Raw genomic sequence first — 15256 nt, forward strand, 5'->3', positions numbered from 1 at the left:
CCGGGCCCATGGGTTCCCAGTACGGTAAAAGTGCCAAATAAATACAATGCACTGCAATAAAAACTCACTAAGCATCCTAAACTCCTTTTTACCAAGTATCCAGCCTAGATTCTCACTAATCCATAAATAGGCATCTGACGTAAGGGGATACTAAATCTAGTTCATGTTACACATGTTCCCAACTCGCTGATTCTTCCACGAATCAGACTCAGAATCATAAGCAAAACCATCACCAGTTGTTTTGCCTCAGCAACTCTATATCAATATATCATACCCTCGCCTAGAGCTAGTGAAATCACATCACTGCGTCTACCCAGGGGGCTCAAATGATCTCATTCAAAAATCATCATCATTGTAATACCCGGTCTAAACGAAATTAATTAAATAATGAGTTAAGTAGGAGCGAATATGGTTGAAAGATTTGGCAATTGAAATTTGATGATTTAAATATGATATCTGGATTCAGTGAATTTTTCCGAGTCAGAAGACATAGTTTTCTGCGTAAAAGCGCGCAGTGAAATTTTGACCGGCAGTACCAGCTGAGACCTGTCTGGTACTGCAGCTAAAAAAAATTGATTATGAGTAAATAGGATTAAGAAATGAGGAATTATGATTAGGGGAGGTAGAAATATTTGAAGTGCGATTTAGAGCGCTAATCTTAAAGGTTTTGGTCCAAAATTGGGCCAACGGACAAAAATAAGTGAACTGGACCTAAGTAGCCCCAAGACCCAACATATATAAATATTAGTTATGAGCATTTCAGCTCATTTTACCCTAAAAGAGAGGTTGGGGCGCTGAAATAGAGAAGAGAGAAGAGAAGAGAGAAAACATAACTCTCTTTGATCTTCAAATCACCATAACTTGAGCTACGGAGCTCCGATTGACGAGCCGTTTGCGGCCACGCGTCGCTCTTTTCATCCTCTACAATTCTATCTAAGTTTTGTGGTAATTATTCCATTCATCTCTGCCCAGTTTTCGAAATTCTCCACTGTTATACGTTTTTGGGTAGTTAGTGTTGAAATCTTGTGATTTTGGGTGTTTAGGGATACTCCAACATGGATTCCAAGTGGATTCTATCCCTACTTCATATGGGCTGAGGTAAGAAGTGCTCAAAACCTTGTAATTTGTCATTTTTATGAGCCCTAGGTTGATGTATGTATGTGATATTGGTTATGTTAGTGCATTTGATGATCTTGGTGCACAATTGGGAGATTGGTGTTGCTTGAGGAACTTTAGTGAGGCTTGGGACTAAGGTTGGTGGAGACTTCCAAAGAAGAGGCTCAATTGATTTGGCTACAAGAGGTACGGTTTAAGTTTTATTTAAGTACCGTGTGGTGTGATGAGAATTCCTAGGCTAGATGCCCCTAGGATTAAGTTTGGATTGTGTAAATGGTTGGTGCTAATATGCATAGTTGGTATGTAATGTGAAATTAATGATTGGATTGAGAATTGTGTGGCCTTGTATGTTTAGTGTATTGAAAATTTGATGTATTGGTAATGAGTATTGATTTGTGGTTTATGCATTTAAATTGTGAAATTGGGCCAGAGGCCGTAAATTTTGGGCCGGAGGCCGGTAAGAGGTAAGGAAGGTAAGTTGATGTGTGCATTGTATGATGACACAAGTGATTGGATGGATTTTAGATAATGAATATATGAATGATTGGGTTGGTTATTGAATAATGGGGTTTGAGGAGTTGAAGTGTGGAAATTGGTAATTTTGGGTGAAATTGTATAGATGAGGTATGTTTGGTTTGGTTGAGGTATGTTATGTGGTCATATATGTGATCATGATTATTGATGCCTTGATGGTATGATGATGCATAAGAGATATGTATGTTGTGGTATATACTTGAGAAATGATTAAGGTTGATTTGTGGGTGAAACCATGTGACAGTGAGTATAATATTGATTATGTGTAATGATGATTGATTGGAAATAGTATTGTTGGAAATTGGAATGAGGAAAGATGTATGACATGTTAATGTGTTTGTAATTTAGCCGTTTGTTTGAAATGGGTAAAAATGGTTATATGGCAGTTTTGTGAATCGTGGTAAAGTATTAATGTATGAGTTGAGGAGGCTTGATATTGATTTTGGTATATTTTGATCGATTTCAAAAAAGGTTGAAACTAGCATGTCTTGGTTGATTTTAAAAAGGGTTGAAAATGGCTTGTTTTGAAAAGGGCACCTTGTGGTTTTGTATGAAAAACATGGTTTTTGGGCATACTTTGACGGGACATAACTTGGACTACGGATCTCTGTTTTGTACCAAATCTGGTTAGAAATGAAATTGGATCCGGGATGTCCCTGCCGTTCGAAGAACGGGTGAAAAACGATTTAAAATGAGGAAGTTATGTCCGTCGAAAGATTGGGGGTTGAATCTGTGAATTCTGCAGCTTTTAACTTAGAAAATATTTAGCAGAATGACCCTCCACACGTAGGCGCACTTGGCGCGTACGCGTCGTTCTTCAAAAAGGCACCATCCACGCGTGCGCGTGGTGTGCGCGTGCGCGTCGATGCGCTGCACCCAATGTCCAGCCATTTTCCCGAGAGTTGTGCCGGAGTTGTGCCAGTTTTGTGCCTAGGGCGCAAATGCACCCACGCCGTACGCGTGGTTGACGCTCACGCGTCGTCTGGCTATGTTTCAATCCGCGCGTCCGCGTGTATGACGCATACGCGTCGATGAGCTTTGTGGGCATCCATGCGTGCGCGTGGAGTACGCGTACGCATGGCCCTGTTTTCATCCCAAAGTTGATTTTTGAGTTCTAAAAGCCAAATATCATACTTCTAAGCCTCCGATCTCACCCCTTATGTATTAAATCATTATGATATGCTTAGTAATGAGAAAGGAACTAGGGGATGTGGTAACTTGCGAGTGAAGCAAGGGGAAAAGTTATGATCAATGGTGATCAACGATGATTATATGAGATATGGAGGATGACGGTAGGAGTACCGTGTATGCCATGAGCCGAAGGGCTCTATCTATTGATAAATGGCTGGTTCTTGATTGAACCATGAGCCGGATGGCTAAGTTATTGCCGGGTCACGGCAAAGCCATTATTGATTATGGCTGAGTATAAATGCACATATGATTAATGAATGAATGTGTTGAATGGATAATAATGGAAAATATTGAAATGTGATGGGTAACCCCGGGTAGTAGGCAGTGGCGTTGTCCACTTGCTCCGGGTATGAGACGAAAAAGGATGTTTATGATAAATGAGTTAATTATGGAGTTTTGAATGAATGTAACTCTGATACCTGGGCAGTAGTAAGGGTTGGGGTTCGTCCCACTTGCTCCAGGTTAATGTTTGAGATTTGATAACAATGAGGATTGATAATATGAATTGAGATTGAATGAATATATGTTTAAGATACCTGGGCAGTAGCAAGGGTTGTGGTTCGTCCCGCTTGCTCCGGGTTAATACTTAAGATACCTGGGCAGTAGCAAGGGTTGTGGTTCGTCCCACTTGCTCCAGGTCAGAGATTGTGATGCCGGGTAGTGGCGGCAGTAGTGGTGAATCCACTCGCTCCAGGTTGAGCTGTTAAACACCCGCCTGGGTAGTAGCCGCAGTAGTGGTTGTTCCACTGGCTCTGGGCTGAGCGGGTAGTAGCAAGGGGGTTGTAGCTCAAACCTACTTGCTCCGCAAGGGGTGTTTCTGTCCAATGGTTAGCTACCAGGACATGTCGGGTTGGCTATATAACCGACAGATGATATCATCAGCCATAGGGCAGGCATACATCATTTGCATATGTTTGAATTGTTTGGGTTTGCCTATTTGTTTTGGATTTCTACATCATATATGCTATGTTACTTGATTATGTGCTACTTGTTCTACTTGTACCTTATTTGTGTATTACTTGTCTGTATTGCTTGTGTTTGTACAACTGAGAGATCCCTCATGCTGGTGTCGGTGGATGTTGGGGGCTGTTCTTGATGAGATGAATTGGTGATGCGATTACATGATGATGATGATTTTTGAATGAGATAATTTGAGCCCCCCTGGGTAGACGCAGTGATGTGATTTCACTAGCTCCAGGCGAGGGTATGATGTATTGATATAGAGTTGCTGAGGCAGAACAACTGGTGATGGTTTGCTTATGATTCTGAGTCTGATTCGTGGAAGAGTCAGCGAGTTGGGAAACATGTGTAACATGAACTAGATTTAGTATTCCCTTACAACAGTTGCCTATTCATGGATTAGTGAGAATCTAGGCTGGATATTTGGTGAAGAAGTTTAGGATGCTTAGTGAGTTTTTATTGCAGTGTATTGTATTTATTTGGCACTTTTACCGTACTGGGAACCCATGGGCCCGGGGTTCTCATTCCGTATATATCTCTTGTTTTTCAGATACAGGTTCAGGTGCTCAGAAGTGAGATGCGGTTCGTCTGAGAGACGGCGAAGATATTTATTTTCTCTACCTTGTGTTTTGCTTAGAATCTCTCAACCTTTGTTTTGAAAAGATTATATTATGTATTGAACTCTTTTGGAACTTGCCTATAGAGGCTCCTATGTTCCTTTGAGAGAGATTAGGATATACTGTTGTCAACTACTTTCATACTGTACCCTAGCCGGCCTAAACTTCGCGGGTCGCGACTAGTGGCTATTACTTATATTATATATATCTATCCGTTATCTATCTCTTAATCTCCTTTATCCCTTGCCCGTATATCGTTTTCGGCTTCACAGTTTAGCTTTTCGTTGTCGAAACGTGAGTGATACGTCTTCGCGATTTTGTTTCTACTCTTTTCATGCTTCTCGATTAATACTCCTTTCGAAATTACCTATATTTATATATTAAAAAAATCCACCCGTGAGTCGTACCACCGTAATATCATTGACTTATGACTCGAGCATAAGGATTTGCATATTAAGGTGTTACAATCATCATACAATCGCATTATCAATTCATCTCATCAAGAACAGCCCCCCAATATCCACCGACACCATCATAAGGGATCTCTCAGTTGTACAAACACAAGCAATACAGACAAGTAATACACAAATAAGGTACAAGTAGAACAAGTAGCACGTAATCAGGTAACATAGCATATATGATATAGAAATCCAAAACAAATAGGCAAACCCAAACAATTCAAACATATGCAAATGATGTATGCCTACCCTATGGCTGATGATATCATCTGTCAGTTATATAACCAACCCGACATGTCCTGGTAGCTAACCATTGGACAGAAACACCCCTTGCGGAGCAAGTAGGTTTGAGCTACAACCCCCTTGCTACTACCCGCTCAACCCAGAGCCAGTGGAACAACCACTACTGCGGCTACTACCCAGGCGGGTGTTTAAAAGCTCAACCTGGAGCGAGTGGATTCACCACTACTGCCGCTGCTACCCAGGCGTCACAATCTCTGACCTGGAGTAAGTGGGACGAACCACAACCCTTGCTATTGCCCAGGTATCTTAAGCATTAACCCGGAGCAAGCGGGATGAACCACAACCCTTGCTACTGCCCAGGTATCTCAAACATATATTCATTCAATCTCATTTCATATTATCAATCCTCATTGTTATCTGGTGGACGAAATTGTGATCACTTGTTCTTTTGTTTATAAAGGATGTATACTCTGAGGGCATTGTTTATTTCCTTCACAATCTCGTTCAACTAACCAGCAAGTGACTGGGTCGTCCAAGTAATAAACCTTACGTGAGTAAGGGTCGAATCCACAGAGATTGTTGGTATGAAGCAAGCTATGGTCACCTTGCAAATCTCAGTCAGGCAGATTAAAATAGTTTATGGGTTTTTGAAAATAGAAATAATGAAAAGAAGAAATAATAAAAGGGATAGAACACTTATGCAGATTCATTGGTAGGAATTTCAGATAAGCGGATGGAGATGCTGTAGAGCTCTCGGACGCCTGCTCTCCTACTCCTTCTACTCAATCCTTCTTACTCCATTCCATGGCAAGCTTTGTATAGGGGTTCACTATCAACTGTGGCTACTTTCATTCCTCACGGGGAAATAACCTGTGCGGCTGTCACTCGCACAGCTAACCAGTCTGGAGGCATCACCCATGGCTGATGGCTACATCCCATCCTCGCAGTGAAAACTATGCTAACGCACTCTGTCACAGTACGGCTAATCACCGGTTGGTTCCCGCTCCTACTGGAATAGAATCCCTCTTTTGTGTCTGTCACGAACGCCCAGCAGGTTAAAGTTTGAAGCACGTCACGGTCATTCATTACCGGAATCCTACTCGGAACACCACAGACAAGGTTGGACTTTCCGGATTCCCAGGATCCTACTCGGAATACCACAGACAAGGTGAGACTTTCCGGATCCTCATAAATGCCGCCATCTATCTAGCTTATACCACGAAGATTCTGTTTGGGAATCTAAGAGATACGCATTCAAGCTCTGTTGCATGTAGAACGGAAGTGGTTGTCAATCACGCGCGTTCATGATTGAGAATGATAATGAGGGTAATTTGACTCATCACATTCATCATGTTCTTGGGTACGAATGAATATCTTGGAATAAGAATAGAAGAGATTTGAATAAAAGAAAATAGAACTTCATTAATACTTGAGGTACAGCAGAGCTCCACACCCTTAATCTATGGTGTGCAGAAACTCCACCGTTGAAAATACATAAGCAAAGAGTTCAGGCATGGCCGAATGGCCAGCCCTCTCTAACGTGATCAATGATCCCCTAAGATGAAGAATAAAACAAAGCTGAGATCAAAGATGTCTAATACAATAGATAAATGTCCTATATATACTAGACTAGCTACTAGGGTTTACATGAGTAAGTAATTGATGCATAAATCCACTTCCGGGGCCCACTTGGTGTATGCTTGGGCTGAGCTTGATGAATTCACGAGCTAAGGCATATCTTGGCGTTGAACTCTGAGTTATGACGTGTTTTGGGCGTTCAACTCCGGATCATGACGTTTTTCTGGCGTTTAACTCCAGACAGCAGCGTGTACTTGGCGTTTAACGCCAAGTTACGTCGTCATTCTTCGAATAAAGTATGGACTATTATATATTGCTGGAAAGCCCTGGATGTCTACTTTCCAACGCCGTTGAGAGCGCGTCAATTGGAGTTCTGTAGCTCCAGAAAATCCATTTCGAGTGCAGGGAGGTCAGAATCCAACAGCATCAGCAGTCCTTTTGTCAGCCTTCTTCAGAGTTTTGCTCAAATCCCTCAATTTCAGTCAGAATTTACCTGAAATCACAGAAAAACACACAAACTCATAGTAAAGTCCAGAAATGTGAATTTAACATAAAAACTAATGAAAACATCCCTAAAAGTAGCTTAAACTTACTAAAAACTATATAAAAACAATGCCAAAAAGCGTATAAATTATCCGCTCATCACAACACCAAACTTAAATTGTTGCTTGTCCCCAAGCAACTGAAAATCAAATAGGATAAAAAGAAGAGAATATACTATAAAGTCCAAAATATCAATGAATATTAATTTAATTAGATGAGCGGGACTTGTAGCTTTTTGCTTCTGAACAGTTTTGGCATCTCACTTTTTCCTTTGAAGTTTAGAGTGATTGGCTTCTCTAGGAACTTAGAATTTCAGATAGTGTTATTGACTTTCCTAGTTAAGCATGTTGATTCTTGAACACAGCTACTTATGAGTCTTGGCCGTGGCCCTAAGCACTTTGTCTTCCAGTATTACCACCGGATACACAAATGCCACAGACACATGACTGGGTGAACCTTTTCAGATTGTGACTCAGCTTTGCTAGAGTCCCCAGTTAGTGGTGTCCAGAGCTCTTAAGCACACTCTTTTGGATCACGACTTTAACCACTCAGTCTCAAGCTTTTCACTTGGACCTTCATGACACAAGCACATGGTTAGGGACAGCTTGATTTAGCCGCTTAGGCCTGGATTTAACTTCCTTGGGCCCTCCTATCCATTGATGCTCAAAGCCTTGGATCCTTGCTACCCTTGCCTTTTGGTTTTAAGGGCTATTGGCTTTTTCTACTTGCTTTTTCTTTTTCTTTCTAAATTTTTTTTTTCGTCATTTTTTTTTTACTGCTTTTTCTTGCTTCAAGAATCAATTTCATGATTTTTTTCAGATCATCAATAACATTTCTCTTTGTTCATCATTCTTTCAAGAGCCAACAATTTTAACACTCATAAACAACAAGATCAAAAGACATATGCACTGTTCATTCATTCATTCAGAAAACAAAAATTATTGCCACCACATCAATATAATTAAATTAAATTCACTAATAATTTCGAAAATTATGTACTTCTTGTTCTTTTGAATTAAAACATTTTTCTTTTAAGAGAGGTGAAGGACTAATGGATTTTATTCATAGCTTTAAGGCATGGTTACACACTAATGATCATGAAGTAGAGACACAAAAACATAGATAAACATAACACTTAAAAACCGAAAACAGAAAGAAAATAAAGAACAAGGAATGAATCCACCTCTTAGTGGCGTCTTCTTCTTGAAGGACCAATGATGTTCTTTAACTCTTCTATGTCCCTTCCTTGCCTTTGTTGCTCCTCTCTCATAGCTCTTTGATCTTCTCTTATTTCTTGGAGAGTGAGGGTGTGTTCATGGTGTTCCACCCTTAGTTGTTCCACGTTTTGGCTCAAGTCTTCTAAGGAGGTACTGAGTTGCTCCCAATAGTTGTTGGGAGGAAAGTGTATTCCATGAGGCATTTGTTGATGAACTTCCTCATGTTCTCCTTGGGGGCCGTGAGGAACTTCCCTTGTTTGCTCCATCCTTTTCTTGGTGATGGGCTTGTCTTCTTCAATGGAGACATCTCCATCTATGATAACTCCAGCTGAGTAGCATAAATGGCATATGAGGTGGGGGAAGGCTAGCCGTGCCATGTATGAAGGCTTGTCAGCTATTTTGTAGAGTTCATTGGCTATGACTTCATGAACCTCTACTTCCTCTCCAATCATGATGCTATGAATCATGATGGCCCGATCCACAGTAACTTCAGATCGGTTGCTTGTAGGGATGATGGATCTTTGGATGAACTCCAACCATCCTCTAGCTACAGGCTTGAGGTCCAGTCTTCTTAGTTGGACCGGTTTGCCTTTGGAGTCTACTCTCCATTGGGCGCCTTCCACACAAATGTCCATTAGGACTTGGTCCAACCTTTGATTGAAGTTGACCCTCCTTGTGTAGGGGCGTTCATCACCTTGCATCATGGGTAGATGAAACGCCAACCTCACATTTTCCGGACTGAAATCTAAGTATTTCCCCCGAACCATTGTGAGATAGTTCTTTGGATTCGGGTTCATACTTTGATCATGGTTCCTTGTGATCCATGCATTAGCATAGAACTCTTGAACCATCAGTAATCCGACTTGTTGCATGGGGTTGGTTATGACTTCCCACCCTCTTCTTTGGATCTCATGTCGGATTTCCGGATACTCATTCTTTTTGAGCTTGAAGGGGACCTCAGGGATCACCCTCTTCTTTGCCACAACATCATAGAAGTGGTCTTGGTGGCTCTTGGAGATGAATCTCTCCTTTTCCCATGATTCGGAAGTGGAAGCTTTTGCCTTCCCTTTTCCTTTTCTTGAGGAAACTCCGGTCTTGGGTGCCATTGATGGTGAATGAAAAATAAAAAGCTAGGCTTTTTACCACACCAAACTTAAAATTTGCTCGTCCTCAAGCAAAAAGAAAAGAAGAGTAGAAGAAGAAGAAGAAGAAGAGAAAGTGGAAGAGAGGGAGAGAAGTGGTTTCGGCTATATGAGAGAAGAAAGGGTAGTGTTGTGTGAAAATAAATAAGAAAGGAGAGGTATTTATAGGGAGGGGGGGAGGGTTAGGTTTCGGCCATTTTGGGTGGGAATGGGTGGGAAATTGAATTTGAATGTAATGGGGGTAGGTGGGGTTTATGGGGAAGAGGAGGTTGATGTGAATGGTGCATGGGGTAATTGGGAAGAGAAATTGATGTGATTGGTGAAGGTTTTTGGGAAGGGTGACATTGAGAATGAGATTTGGATTAGGAGAGTGTGAATAGGATTAAAAGAAAAGGTAGGTAGGGATCCTGTGGGGTCCACAGATCCTGAGGTGGAAATCCTGTGGGGTCCACAGGTCCTGAGGTGAAAAGAAATACCATTCCTTCACCCTATAGGCGTGTAAATTGCCTTCATGCACCATTCTGGCGTTCAAACGCCCATTGGTGCATGTTCTGGGCGTTAAACGCCCATGTGATGCTTGATCTGGGCGTTAAACGCCCATGTGATGCTTGATTCTGGCGTTGAACGCCAGTTTCAAGCTTGTTTCTGGCGTTCAGCGCCAGATTGTCCTCTGCGTGCGCATCCTGGCGTTAAACGCCAGGATGTAGCTTGTTTTGGGCGTTCAGCGCCAGGAAGATGCTCTGTTCTGGCGTTGAACGCCCGCCAGATGCATCTTCTGGGCGTTGAACGCCGGCCCGTGCGTCCTCCAGGGTGAAAATTTTTTTCTTCTGTTTTTGACTCTGTTTTTAATTTTTTTTGATTTTTTTCGTGACTCCTCATGATCATGTACCTAATTAAACACAAAAATAACAAAGAAACAAAATAAAATAAAATTAGATAAATAAAATTGGGTTGCCTCCCAACAAGCGCTTCTTTAATGTCAATAGCTTGACAGTGGCTCTCATGGAGCCACAGAGCAATCAAGTCAATGTTGTCTAGTCCCAACACCAAACTTAGAGTTTGGATATGGGGTTTGAACACCAAACTTAGAGTTTGGTTGTGGCTTCACAACACCAAACTTAGAGTTTGACTGTGTGGGCTCTTCTTGACCTTGAACTGAGAGAAGCTCTTCATGCTTATTCTCCTTTGTCACAGAGGGATTGCCATGTGCTTGAAACACAAGGTATTCTCCATTCAATTGAAGGACTAACTCTCCTCTGTTGACATCTATCACAGCTTCTGCTGTGGCTAGGAAAGGTCTTCCTAGGATGATGCATTCATCATCTTCCTTCCTAGTATCTAGGATTAGGAAATCAGCAGGGATGTAAAAGTCTTCAACTTTTATAAGCACGTCCTCTACTATCCCATGAGCTTGTCTCACTGACTTATCTGCCAATTGCAGTGAGAACAAAGCAGGTTGCACCTCAATGATCCCTAGCTTCTCCATTACAGAGAGTGGCATAAGGTTTATCCCTGACCCAAGATCACACAGAGCTTTTTCAAAGCTCATGGTGCCAATGGTGCAAGGTATCAAGAACTTGCCAGGATCTTGTCTCTTTTGAGGTAGAGTTTCCTGAATCCAAGTATCCAAATCACGAATGAGCAAGGGAGATTCACTTTCCCAAGTCTCATTACTAAACAGCTTGGCATTCAGTTTCATGATAGCTCCTAGATATTGAGCAACTTGCTCACTAGTCACATCTTCATCCTCTTCAGAGGATGAATAATAGTCAGAGCTCATGAATGGCAGAAGGAGATTTAGTGGAATCTCTATGGTCTCTGTATGAGCCTCAGATTCCTCAGGATCCTTAATAGGAAACTCCTTCTTGCTTGAGGAACGTCCCAGGAGGTTTTTCTCACTAGGATTTTCGTCCTCCTCCTCCTTGATGCATTCGGCCATGTTGACTAAGTCAATGGCTTTGCATTCTCCCTTTGGATTCTCTTCTGTATTACTTGGGAGAATACTGGGAGGAGTTTCAATAACTTTCTTACTCAGCTGGCCTACTTGTGCCTCCAAATTTCTAATGGAGGATCTGGTTTCATTCATGAAACTGAAAGTGGCCTTTGACAGATCAGAGACTATATTAGCTAAATTAGAATTATTTTGTTCAGCATTCTCTGTCTGTTGCTGAGAAGATGATGGATATGGCTTACTATTATTCAGCCTATTGCGTCCACCATTGTTAAAACCTTGTTGAGGTTTTTGTTGATCCTTCCAGGAGAAATTTGGATGATTTCTCCATGATGGGTTATAGGTATTTCCATATGGTTCACCCAGATAATTAACCTCTGCCATGGCAGGGTTCTCAGGATCATAAGCTTCTTCAGAAGCTACCTCTCTAGTACTGTTGGATGCATGTTGCAATCCATTCAGATTTTGAGAGATCATGTTGACCTGTTGAGTCAACACTTTGTTTGAGCCAGTATGGCATTCAGAGCATCAATTTCAAGAACTCCCTTCTTCTGAGGGACCCCATTATTCACGGAATTCCTCTCAGAGGTATACATGAACTGGTTGTTTGCAACCATGTCAATGAGTTCTTGAGCCTCTTCAGGCGTTTTCGTCAGGTGAATAGATCCACCTGCAGAATGGTCCAGTGACATTTTCGAAAATTCAGAGAGACCATAATAGAATATATCTAATAGGGTCCATTCTGAAAACATGTCAGATGGACATCTCTTGGTCAGCTGCTTGTATCTTTCCCAAGCTTCATAGAGGGATTCACCATCTTTTTGTTTGAAAGTTTGAACATCCACTCTCAGCTTGCTCAGCTTTTGAGGAGGAAAGAATTTATCTAAGAAGGCAGTGACCAGCTTATCCCAGGAGTCCAGGCTATCCTTAGGTTGTGAATCCAACCATATTCTAGCTCTGTCTCTTACAGCAAAAGGGAAAAGCATGAGTCTGTAGACTTCAGGATTAACTCCATTCGTTTTTACAGTGTCACAGACTTGCAAGAACTCAGTTAAAAACTGATAGGGATCTTCAGATGGAAGCCCATAAAACTTGCAGTTTTGTTGCATTAATGCAACTAGTTGAGGCTTAAGCTCAAAGTTATTGGCTCCAATGGCAGGAATGGAGATGCTTCTTCCATCAAACTTGGATGTTGGCTTTGTGAAATCACCAAGCATTCTCCTTGCATTATTATTATTATTTTCGGCCATCTCCTTCTCTTGTTCGAAAATTTCTGAAAGGTTATTTCTGGATTGTTGTAATTTAGCTTCTCTTAATTTTCTCTTCAGAGTCCTTTCAGGTTCTGGATCAGCTTCAACAAGAGTGCCTTTGTCCTTGTTCCTGCTCATAAGAAAGAGAAGAAAACAAGAAAAGAAAAAGGAATCCTCTATGTCACAGTATAGAGATTCCTTTATGTTAGTAGAAGAAGAAAGGGGTAGAAGAATGAAGAAGGAAGTGCGGATTTGGATGAAGAGAGGTGAAGAGAAGTGTTAGTAATTAAATAATTAAATAGAAGAAGAGAGGAGAGGGAGAGGATTTTCGAAAATAATTTTGAAAAAGGGGTTAGTGATTTTCGAAAATTAAAGATAAGTTTAAAATTAAAATTTAAAAGAATTTTTTTGAAAAAGAGAGGGAGAATTTTCGAAAATTAGAGAGAGATAGGTAGTTAGGTAGTTTTGAAAAAGATAAGAAACAAACAAAAAGTTAGTTAGTTGATTGAAAAAGATTTGAAATCAAAATTTTAAAAAGATAAGAAGATAAGAAGTTAGATAAGATATTTTGAAATCAAATTTTGAAAAAGATAAAAATTTTGACAAAGATAAGATAAAAGATAAAAAGATATATTTGAAAAAGATTTAATTTTGAAAAAGATTTAATTTTAAAATTGACTTAACTAACAAGAAACTACAAGATAAGATTCTAGAACTTAAAGATTGAACCTTTCTTAACAAGAAAGCAACAAACTTCAAATTTTTGAACCAATCACATTAATTGTTAGCTAATTTTCGAAAATTTGATATAAAGATAAGAAAAAGATTTTTGAAAATATTTTGAAAAATAATTTTGAAATTTTCGAAAATTATGTCAAAAATGAAAAAGATATGATTTTTGAAAAAGATTTTAAAAGATGAGGTTTTTAAAATTGAAATTTTGACTTGACTTGTAAGAAACAACTAATTTTAAAAATTTTTGACCAAGTCAACCCAAAATTTCGAAATTTTGGAGGAAATAAGGAAAAGATATTTTGATTTTTGAATTTTTAAAGAAAAACACAAAAATGACCCAAAACATGAAAATTTTGGATCAAGACACAAGATGCATGCAAGAATGCTATGAATGTCAAGATGAACACCAAGAACACTTTGAAGATCATGATGAACGTCAAGAACATGATTTTTGAAAAATTTTTAATGCAAAGAAAACATGCAAGACACCAAACTTAGAAATTTTAATGCATGAAAATATGAATGCAAAAATGCACATGAGAAACAAGAAAAGACACAAAACAAGAAATCATCAAGATCAAACAAGAAGACTTATCAAGAACAACTTGAAGATCATGAAGAACACTATGAATGCATGAGATTTTCGAAAAATGCAAGAAAAATTTTAAAAGCATGCAATTGACACCAAACTTAAAATTTAACACAAGACTCAAACAAGAAACACCAAATATTTTTGATTTTTATGATTTTCTAATTTTTTTTGTATTTTTATTGATTTTTTTCGAAAACATTTTTGGAAAGACGAAAAATAAAAGAAAAATTTTGAAAAAGATTTTTGAAAAGAAAATTACCTAATCTGAGCAACAAGATGAACCGTCAGTTGTCCATACTCGAACAATCCCCGGCAACGGCGCCAAAAACTTGGTGGACGAAATTGTGATCACTTGTTCTTTTGTTTATAAAGGATGTATACTCTGAGGGCATTGTTTATTTCCTTCACAATCTCGTTCAACTAACCAGCAAGTGTACTGGGTCGTCCAAGTAATAACCTTACGTGAGTAAGGGTCGAATCCACAGAGATTGTTGGTATGAAGCAAGCTATGGTCACCTTGCAAATCTCAGTCAGGCAGATTAAAATATTTATGGTTTTGAAAATAAATAATGAAAGAGAAATAATAAAAGGGATAGAACACTTATGCAGATTCATTGGTAGGAATTTCAGATAAGCGGATGAGATGCTGTAGAGCTCTCGACGCCTGCTCTCCTACTCTTCTACTCAATCCTTCTTACTCCATTCCATGGCAAGCTTTGTATAGGGTTCACTATCAACTGTGGCTACTTTCATTCCTCACGGGGAAATAACCTGTGCGGCTGTCACTCGCACAGCTAACCAGTCTGGAGGCATCACCCATGGCTGATGGCTACATCCCATCCTCGCAGTGAAAACTATGCTAACGCACTCTGTCACAGTACGGCTAATCACCGGTTGGTTCCCGCTCCTACTGGAATAGAATCCCTCTTTTGCGTCTGTCACGAACGCCCAGCAGGTTAAAGTTTGAAGCACGTCACGGTCATTCATTACGGAATCCTACTCGGAACACCACAGACAAGGTTGGACTTTCCGGATTCCCAGGATCCTACTCGGAATACCACAGACAAGGTGAGACTTTCCGGATCCTCATAAATGCCGCCATCTATCTAGCTTATACCACGAAGATTCT

At 40.1% G+C, this 15256-nt stretch overlaps 1 non-coding gene across 1 annotated transcript; it reads left to right on the forward strand.

The window, feature by feature from the left end:
• The first annotated feature begins 12300 nt into the window (after positions 1-12300).
• On the forward strand, positions 12301-12404 carry LOC112799073 (small nucleolar RNA R71). The gene has a single exon (XR_003200658.1). It is a non-coding gene; the product is annotated as a small nucleolar RNA R71 (small nucleolar RNA).
• Positions 12405-15256: the final 2852 nt, after the last annotated feature.

Source organism: Arachis hypogaea, chromosome 4, assembly GCF_003086295.3.
Source record: "Arachis hypogaea cultivar Tifrunner chromosome 4, arahy.Tifrunner.gnm2.J5K5, whole genome shotgun sequence".
NCBI classification, from domain to species: Eukaryota; Viridiplantae; Streptophyta; class Magnoliopsida; order Fabales; family Fabaceae; genus Arachis; species Arachis hypogaea.